The sequence below is a fragment of the Phyllostomus discolor genome, chromosome 1, assembly GCF_004126475.2.
Source record: "Phyllostomus discolor isolate MPI-MPIP mPhyDis1 chromosome 1, mPhyDis1.pri.v3, whole genome shotgun sequence".
In the NCBI taxonomy this organism is placed as follows: domain Eukaryota; kingdom Metazoa; phylum Chordata; class Mammalia; order Chiroptera; family Phyllostomidae; genus Phyllostomus; species Phyllostomus discolor.
Window position 1 is genome coordinate 159,168,858 of NC_040903.2, and position 9,769 is coordinate 159,178,626.

Sequence of the window (9,769 nt, forward strand, 5' to 3'; positions counted from 1 at the left end):
ACCTGCCCACACATCAGACAACAGGGTTTTTTCTTTTTTTCTTTTACAGAAAAAGGGATTTCACATCTTTGCAAAATATTATTTTCTCAGGACACCAAGATGGGGAAGAATAGAATATAGGAAATAGTTCTAATATTAGTTGAGCGTCAGTTTAGAATTAAAAAGAAAGCATTGAAAAAAAAAGACATCTTTATAGCACAAAGGGTAGGGTGGTTACCTGAGTAAGCAGCAGAGCTCAATCACGGTCAAGGAATGGTGGAATCTAATTAGCAATGGCGTCACTGAGGCCCCACAAATGACCCGCGAGGATGCGGCTACGCGAGCTTGATGGGGCGCCAACACTGACCCGTCACTGCCTGATGGTTCACCCTTTCCATGAAAGCCAAAGAACAAATTCACTTCACACACGAAATTGTCCAAAAATATCCATTCTTCTAGCTAGTTCCCAGTCAATCATTAAAGTATAATTTTCCAAAGGTTAAAAAACATAACCAGCTAATAAGTATAAAATGAGCACCTGTCAAAGATTTTAAGCACTAAAAAAAAAACAAAACAGCAAGAAACCAGTTTCAAATGAGCTGGAGGAATATAGAGATTTACAGGCAATGTGATGAAGAACCGTAAGGATAACACCGCAGTGATGGACAAAAAAAGTTAGTTGATATCCAACAGGGCACTCAACTGTTAATTCCAAGGGTGTTTTTCCAACTGTAAGGAACTATTTTCACCTCTGTTGGACACAAATGTTTAAGTTAATCCCTCACCTAGAGCAGGGCTTCTCAGACTGGCTGGCGCTATGCATTGTGGGATGAAACGCTTTGTTGTGGGGCTGCCCTGTACCGTGTAGGACGGTTGCGAGCGCTCCTATCCGGTGGCACACTCCCCGCAGTCATGACAATCAAACATGTTTCCAGATGTCGTCATGTGGCTACTGAGGGTCCAGTAGTGCTGCTTTAACGACATCACAACTTGTCAAAATATGTACAAAAGTTGCAAATGGGCAAAAGAGATCACTGGGTCTTCTTTCAGCTCTCACTGGGCTCTTACCTCTGAGTGTCTTTTGACTGGGCTATTTTACTTAAGTCTCCAGGCAGGGATTCTGGATCAGGAAGAGTTTCATGGTACACGCCCTCTACTGCTACCCGCCACTGCTGATTTTCTGTTCAGTTCCGCTTCTCATTATGCTCCATCATCACCTGGGTAGGAAAAAATCCTAATTTGACTATATCTTTGCAAATAATACCCATTTTTCAAGGAATGCAGTAAATTATGAGTAACCATTTTTAGTCCACTCTTTTTAGATTTTAATTGTTTTATATTTAACCCTGCCTTACACATTTGTGTCAGAATGTGACAATGGTAGGCAAGGACTATAATAAATCCAGAGTTGGCCATTCACCTCTCCCTTATAGTGGTTCCATTTCCCAACAGGACTGTGCCCTCTCTAATTTCTCCATACTGAGTACACGGAAAAGATTATGGACTTCGTGACCTTTGGTGATAGTAATGACAATGAAGACATAGGTTCACCAGTTCTTTATCTAAAACTCTCAGAGATGAGTGGCCTTCCAAATTCAGAATTTTTTAAATTTCAGGCAGCTGATATGGTTCCTATTACCAGACATTCCCAGCAACATCTGGGGCAGCGTTCTGTAATTAAACAGTTTAACATTTCAGCAGCTAAGCAAATGGACATACACATCAAATGGGAATAAAAATCTATAAATAGCCTCACATCCTTTCAGTTTAGGCTTTGCTACTAAATGAGTTTGTGCCAAATGTATGAAAAAAGATTTTTGTTTTCAGACTTTTTAAAATATCAGGACTTTAAATTAGGGATTCTAGACGGAGCACAATAACAAAAACACAGCAGCAGCAACAACAATATCTAATGGAGTATTTACTATGGCGAAGGCCCTGTGGAGTGGTACATGTGATTAGATCAGTTCAACCTCCCACAACATACCAAGCACTTTAATCATCATCCCTGTTACACTGTGGAGTTTGAAGAGTTGGGCACTAGCCCAAGGTCATACAAGATTTAGACCTAGAGAATTTGTTCCACAGCCCAGGCTCCAAAGTCAGATTACAAATTGAAAACTAATGACTCCAGCCTCCATTCACTACTCAGACTTTTCCTTTTGTTCTGCCTGTCTGTAAGTCTCCAAACAGTGAGTCGGGGACATTTTGTAAGTAAGTGAGGGGCAGGTTATTATGTTTTTTCTACATACCCTGGGTATTTTCAGGCAAATATGACTTGAGTACAAGTGGCTCATTCTCCTCAGATTCATGTGCTTCCCTTTTTAGGTCATTTAACTTACCTTAAAGCTTAAGGAATTATCAGGAATCTCATAAGCACAAATGGGACACTCAGTATGGTTAGAGAGAAAAGCTGGTAGGGAATACTTCAATTGTTTCCAAATACAACTCTTCTCCTGATACAGACTTAGGGAGAGTTATAATCCACATTGCACTTTCTTCTTTTTTTTTTATTTAAATTTTTTATTTTTATTTTCTAAATTTTATTGTTTTTCAAGTAAAGTTTTCTGCCTTTTCCCATGATCCCTCCCCACCACCCCAGCCATCCCCACCTCCCTCCCGTTTCCACCCCCCTTTGTTTTTGTCCATGTGTCCTTTATAGTTGTTCCTGTAAACCCTTCACCCTTTCCCCCTCTTACCCCCTCCCCTCTTCCCTGTGATTACTGTCTTTTTGTTCTTAATGTCAATGTCTTTGATTATATTTTGCTTGCTTGTTTTGTTGATTAGGTTCCTGTTAAAGGTGACATCATATGGCATTTGTATTTCACAGCCTGGCTTATTTCACTTAGCATAATGCTCTTCAGTTCAACCTATGCTGTTACAAAGGGTAGGAGCTCCTTCTTTTTTTCCACTGTGTAGAATTCCATGGAGAATGGCCATCATAAACAAAGCAACAAACAAGTGTTGCAGAGGTTGTGGAGAAAAGGGAACCCTAGTGCACCGTTGGTGGGATTGCAGACTGGTACAACCACTATGGAAAACAGTATGGAACTTTCTCAGAAAACTAGAAATGGAATTGCCTTTTGACCCGGCAATTCCACTGCTAGGATTACTTATATCCTAAGAACCCTGAAACACCAATTCAAAAGAACCTAGGCACCCCAGTGTTCATAGCAGCACAGTTTATAATTGCCAAGTGCTGGAAGCAAGCTAAGTGCCCATCAGTAAATGAATGGATCAAAAAACTGTGGTACATTTACACATGAAACTTTCATGAAATGCTTCCCAGATTATTTTATTCAAAATTTTATGTGAGGAAAGTCAGCTGAAGGATTGACCAAAGACAACCCAATTAGGAGGAATAGAATGGCTAGAACATGAGCCTTTTCCTTATGCTACATTTATAAGCAGGCTTCTTACATGTGTCATTTTGGGAATTACAAATATACATTTTGTCTGTCACTATGCTCATAATTTTCAAGTGCTTATCAAATCAGTTGTGTTTTTTATTCTCAGTAAGTAATACATCAACATTACTTCTACAATTACAGAACTAGTGTGTAATTCACCTCTATGATCCCCTTCAGTCTCCACTTTTAGGACTATCACAGTGTCCTCACATTGAGATTTATGAGTAGGTTATCATTTGTATCTAATGTGTGTCCTATGGACAGCATACAGCTGGATATTGTTTTTTAATCTAGTCTGACAAACTCTGCATTTTGATTAGAGTGCTTAATTCATTCACATTTTAAAAATAGCCTGATCGAGATATAATTCACATATATATTGTTCACCTTTTAGAGTGTGTAATTCAGTGTTTTTAGTACATTTGCAAGGTTTTACAGCAATCAACACTATATTATTCGAGAATATTTCATCACCCCAGCCTAAGGCAACCAGTAACCTGACTTCCTTTTATATGGATTTTGTTGTTCTGAATATTTCATGTAAATGAAGTTAAATGAGATGTGGCATTTTGTGTCTGTCTTCTTTCATTGAGCACATTTTTTAAGATTCAGCCATCCTGCCGCATGTGTAAGTACTGCATTCCTCTTATGGCCAAATGATATCAAATGGATGAACCACGTTTTATGTATCTAATTACCAGCTCATGGACATTTGGGTTATTTCCACTACTTGTCTACTATACATGAGAATCATATAAACATTCATGTGCAAGTTTTTATATGTGAAATTAGGTTTTTAATTCTATTGGGTATAGACCCAGTTGTGGAATTGCTGGGTCATATGGTAACTCCATGATTAACATTGTGAGGAAATGCTAAACTGTTTTTCACAGTGGATACAGCACCGCTGCACATTCCCATCAGCAATGTATGAATGTTTTTCCACACTCTCACCACCACATTATTATCCATATTTTTTATTGTAATCATCATAGGGTGTACGAAGTGGTATTTCACTGTGGTTTTGTTTGCATTTCCATGAAGACTAATGATGTTGAACATCTTTTCATGTGCTAATTGGCTGTTTGTCTTCTTTGGACAAAGGTCTATTCAAATCCTTTGTCTAACTACTAATTAGGTTATATGTCTTTTTATTGTTGATTGGTAAGAATTCATTAAATCAAGATACAAATCTTTTATCATACATAAGGTATGCAAATATTTTCCCATTCTGTGGCTTGTCTCTTTACTTTTTTAAAAGTTTTTTTTCTTATTTTTATTAATTCCTTTTTTTCTTTTTATGTGTTGAGTGAGATCTTGGTGTCATATCTAAGAAATCAATCCATAATCCAAGGCCACAATGATTTATTCCTATGTTTTCTTTGAAGAATTTTACAGTTTATGCTCTCAAATTTATTTCTCTAATATGCTTTGAGTTAAATCTTGTATATTATTTGTGGTAGGGGTCTGACTTCATCCATTTGTGGATATCTATTTTTCTTGGCACTGCTTGTTGAAAACACAACTCTTTCCCCACTGAATTTTCTGGGAACCTCTGTCAAAATCAATTGATCATAGTGTAAAGGATTGCTTGTGCATTTTCACTTCAATTTCAATGATCTATATTTATACCTGTAAGCCGATCCCACATATTTCAATTAATATAGCTCTGCAATGTTTTGAAATTGGAAAATGTTAATTCTCTAACTTTGTACTTCTTTTCAAAGATTGTTTTGGCTATTCTGGGTTTCTAGAATTCCTGTATGAGTTTAGGATCCATTTGTCCATTTCTGCAAAATAAGGCAGTTGGCATTTTCATTTGGGGAGTACTGCCACTCTCAAATGTTTAATCTTCTAACCATGAACGTGGCTTATCATGCTAATTACTTAGTTCTTGTTTAATTTATTTTAAAATGTTTTATAATTTTCACCATGAAGTCTTGGAGTAATTAGTTCAATTTATTCCTAAATATTTATATTTTTGACAATAGTACAAGTAGAATTGCTTTCTTAATATTATTTTTGATCGTTGAAAACTACCAGTTTTTGCCCCATATATCTGGGGCTCTGTTGACAGTTGCATATATGTACAACTATTATACTTGTCTAATGTTTGACCATATTATTACTATATATTCTTCTTTTTCTCTAGTGAAAATGCTTGTCTTACAGTCAATTTTATTTGCTATTAGTTTAGTCACTCCAACTCTCTTTGGGTACTGTTTGCTTAAAATACTTTTTTCTTCCTTTTCCTTTCAACTTGTGTGTTTGAATCTAGAGTGTTTCCCTTGTACATAGCATATAACTTAATATGATGTCACCTTTAAGTGGAACCTAATCAACAAAACAAAAAAAGCAAGCAAAATACAACCAGAGACATTTAAATTAAGAACAATCTGACAGTAACCAGAGGGGAGGTCAGAGAGGATAATGGGGGAGGAAGGGGAGCAGGGGCTTCAGGAACAACAATAAAGGACACATGGACAAAACCAAGGTGAGGTGGAAGCAGGGGAGGGAGGTGGGCATGGCTGGGGTAGGACAGGAGTGGTGAGGGGTAAATGCAGACAACTGTACTCGAACAACAATAAAAGAATGTTTAAAAATCATTGGGTTTTATTTAATTCATTCTGCCAATCTTTTGATCAGAAAATGTAGTCCATTTACATCACTGTAATTGGTAATAAAGTAAACTTTGCATGCGTCACTTATCTATTTGTTTTTAGTGTGCCTTATCTCTTTCTTGATTTCTATTCCTCCATTACCACCATCTTTTGTGTCAAAGAGATATGTCCGAATTACCATTTTATTTCTCTTGCTTCTTTTTCTTTTTTAAAAAAGATTTTATTTATTTATTTTTAGACAGAAGGGGAAGTAAAGAGAAAGAGAAGGAGAGAAACATCAATGTGCGGTTTCTATAATGCACCTCCTACTGGGGACTTGGCCCACAACCCATGCACGTGCCCTGACTGGGAATTGAACTGGTAACCCTTTGGTTCACAGGCCAGTGCTCAATCCACTGAGTCACACTAGCCAGGGCAACTTTTGTGTCTTTTATTTTAAGTTTTTGAGCAATTTTCTTATTGGTTGTCCTGTACTTAGAACTAACATCATTCCTTAAAATGATATCAACTTAATTTAAAAGGTATATGAAAACTTTGTTTCATAGAGTCAGTCCTTTCAGCCTTCGTCTGTACTATTATATCATATTACAAATATACATTTACGTATTATAAACTCATTTTACTATTTTTGGCTATTACAGCAGTTATCTTTTAAGTATAAGATAATATACTTAACATATGCAAATATGTAAACACATATTTACATACATAAATACATATGTAAATATGTAAATACATATACTTTACATATGTATTTACCATTAACAATGCTGTTTATTTCTTCTTGTGGGTTAAAGTTGTTGTTTGCTCTTCCTTTCAGCCATAAGAACTTTTTATTATTTCTTGCAAGAAAAGTCTGCTAGTGGCAAATTCGTTTCAGTTTTGGCTTTTGTTTATAAGGGAACGTATTTCAACTTAATTTTTTTGCTAGATATGTGATTCTTGGTTGACAGTCTTTTTCTGTCATCACTTTAAATATATTATTCTACTGACTCTTACTGTCCATGATTTAAGTACTGGTATAGGATTAGTTCATTTTTTCTCTCTGCTTTTAAGATTCTATTTTTCTGTTTTTGGCTTTGGCTTTTGACAGTTTGGCAGTGATACATATAAGTGCCCATCTCTTTGAGTTTATCCTACTTTGGAGTTTGTTGGGCTTATGGAGTACGCATATAAATGTTTCCCATCAAATTTGTGAGGTTTTCAGCCATTATTTCTTGTATTACTATTTATTATTGTATTATTTTCCACATGAGCAACTGTAAACCTACTAGTTGTATTTAATGGTTTCTCAAAGGTCCCTGAAGATTGCTCATGTTTCTGTTTCTTTTTCCTTCTGTTATTTCTATTCCATAATATCAATAGATCTGTCTTCAAGCTCATTAATTCTTTTTTCCTGTCATTTTAAATTTTCTGCTGACCTGCTCTAATAATTTTTCATTTCTGTTATTGTACGTTTCAACTCCAGAATGTTTATTTAGTTCATTTTTATAATTTTTTATCTATTGATATTGTTTATTTGGTGAGACATTGTTGTATTTTCCTTAGTTTTTTATGAATGCTGTTTTTTAGTTCTTTAAAAATGTAGCTGCTTCTCATCCACTGTCCCACTCCAGGGGAGGGTGCAAACACAGCTGCCCACTACCACAAACTGTGCCTTCTAGTTCCCCACATTGTGGGGATGGGTCAGCGAGCAATGGGTAAACCTCACCCTGGGAAAACCACCTTGGTGATCATGATATCTCCCCTGCCAGGTAAATATAAAAGCTGTTTTGCCATCATTTTCTGCTAAGTCCCAAATGTGGACCTTCTCAGAAGAAGCTTCTGTTGCCTGATCTTCTCCACCGCCCCCCCCCCCCACCTTGTATTATGGGTCATGTGTTCCTGGTTTTCCTTTCCATGACTCCAAATTGTTTTTGAAAACTAGCCTTTTTCTTTTGCTACTTCTATATTTACGTAATCCACCCTTTCCTAAGGCTTATTGTTGTCATCGTGTACTTATTTATGTAGTGACTTGACTGACTAGTTCAACGAAGTCTGTTTCTCTCGCATTGTACATTTAAAGGTCACATGTATCTTTTGCTCATTTTCATCCAGTAGCAGCATCTTGAAAAACTATGTTACAATAGTACAAGAATATTGACATTGATAATACATTCAAGATACAGAACATTCTTATCACTACTCATTTCTTTCTAGCCTTCCACTCCCTCCTGAATGTTTCACATCTACTAATCTGTTCACTATCTCTAAAATTGTATCACTTCAAAATGTTATAAAACTGAAGTCATATGTATAAACTTTTGCAATTAGCTCTTTTTTAATTCCCTGGAAAATCATTCAAATTGTTGTATACATTAGTAATTTGTTCCTTGTTATTGCTGAGTAATATTCCATAGTAACCCATTGCTTGTTGAAGAATATGTTAGCTTTTTCCAGTTTTGGTTCATACAAGTAAAGCGTCTGTAATGGTTACCAGTTTTGTAGAACTTAAGTTTGCATTATTCTGGGACAGATTCCCAAGAGTATAATTGTTGGTTCATGCGGCAATTGCAAGCACTCTATAAAAAACGGCCTCAGTGCATCTCAGAGTAGATACACCACTTTCCATTCCCACCAGCAATGCATGAATGATGCATTTTCTCCTCATATTTGACAGCACCTGGTGGTGTCACTATTTTTTACTTTATCCATTCTGATAGGTAAGTGGTAGTGTTTTATTACCAAACTTAATCTTCATTTCCTTTATAGCTAATGATGTTAGACATCTTAGTGTGTGCTTATTTGCCATCTGTATGCTTCAATCAGTGAAATATCTCTCCTTGCCTTTTGGCTATGTTCCAATTGGATTATTAGTTTTATTCCTGTTGAGTTATTATAGTTTCTAGTATATTCTAGATATGTAGTTTGCAAATATTTTTTCCAGTTTATAGCTGATCTTGTTTTGTTCTTCACATAGTTTCAGAAAGCTAAAGGTTTTCATTTTGATGCAGTTCAAGCCATCCATTTTACTTTTGTACACTGAAGTTTTAGTGTCAGGTGTAAGAATTCCTTGCCTAGACTAGACCTGAAGATATTCTCCCATGTCATGTTTTCTAAAAGTTTTATAGCTTTACATTTAAGTTTGTTTTTCATTTGGGGTTAATATTGGTGTAAGGTGTTAGGTTTGGCTCAGGTTATTTGTATTTTATTTTATTTTTTTTTGGTAGAGGGGAGAGGCAATTCATATTCAATGTTCCAGCATCATTTGTTGAAAAGTCTATCCTTGCTTCATTGAATTGCTTTTCTCACCTGTGTCAAATATCGGCTGGGTTTATTGCTTTAGATCTATATCTGGGTTCTTTGTTCAGTTCTGCAGATCTATGTGTCTATCTCTCTGCCAATAACACACTCTTATAGTTACATAATGAGTCTTTAATAGAGAAAAATATAATTCTTTCCACTTTATTCTTCCTGGCAAAGATTTTTAAACAATTCTAAAGCCTATGCTTTACATATAAATTTTAGAATAAGGTTTTTATTTGTCTACCAAGGTTTTTTTTTTTTGGTAGACAAAAAAAACAGGTTTTTTTTTCCAGAAATTGCATTAAATTTACATATCAAGTTGGAAAACTATCCGTATTATTGCTTCTTTCTCTTAGATCAGATAATTTCTATTTTTTTTTACCAATTCACTTACTATTTTTCCTTCAACTATCTTCAACTGCCGTGGCCCCCAGATTTGTTGTTGGGTTTTGTTTGAATAAATCAGGACTCCCT

At 35.7% G+C, this 9,769-nt stretch overlaps 1 pseudogene; it reads right to left on the minus strand.

The window, feature by feature from the left end:
• Positions 1–7,624: 7,624 nt before the first annotated feature.
• LOC114493477 lies at positions 7,625–7,772 on the minus strand (annotated as a pseudogene).
• Between the last annotated feature and the right edge of the window lie 1,997 nt (positions 7,773–9,769).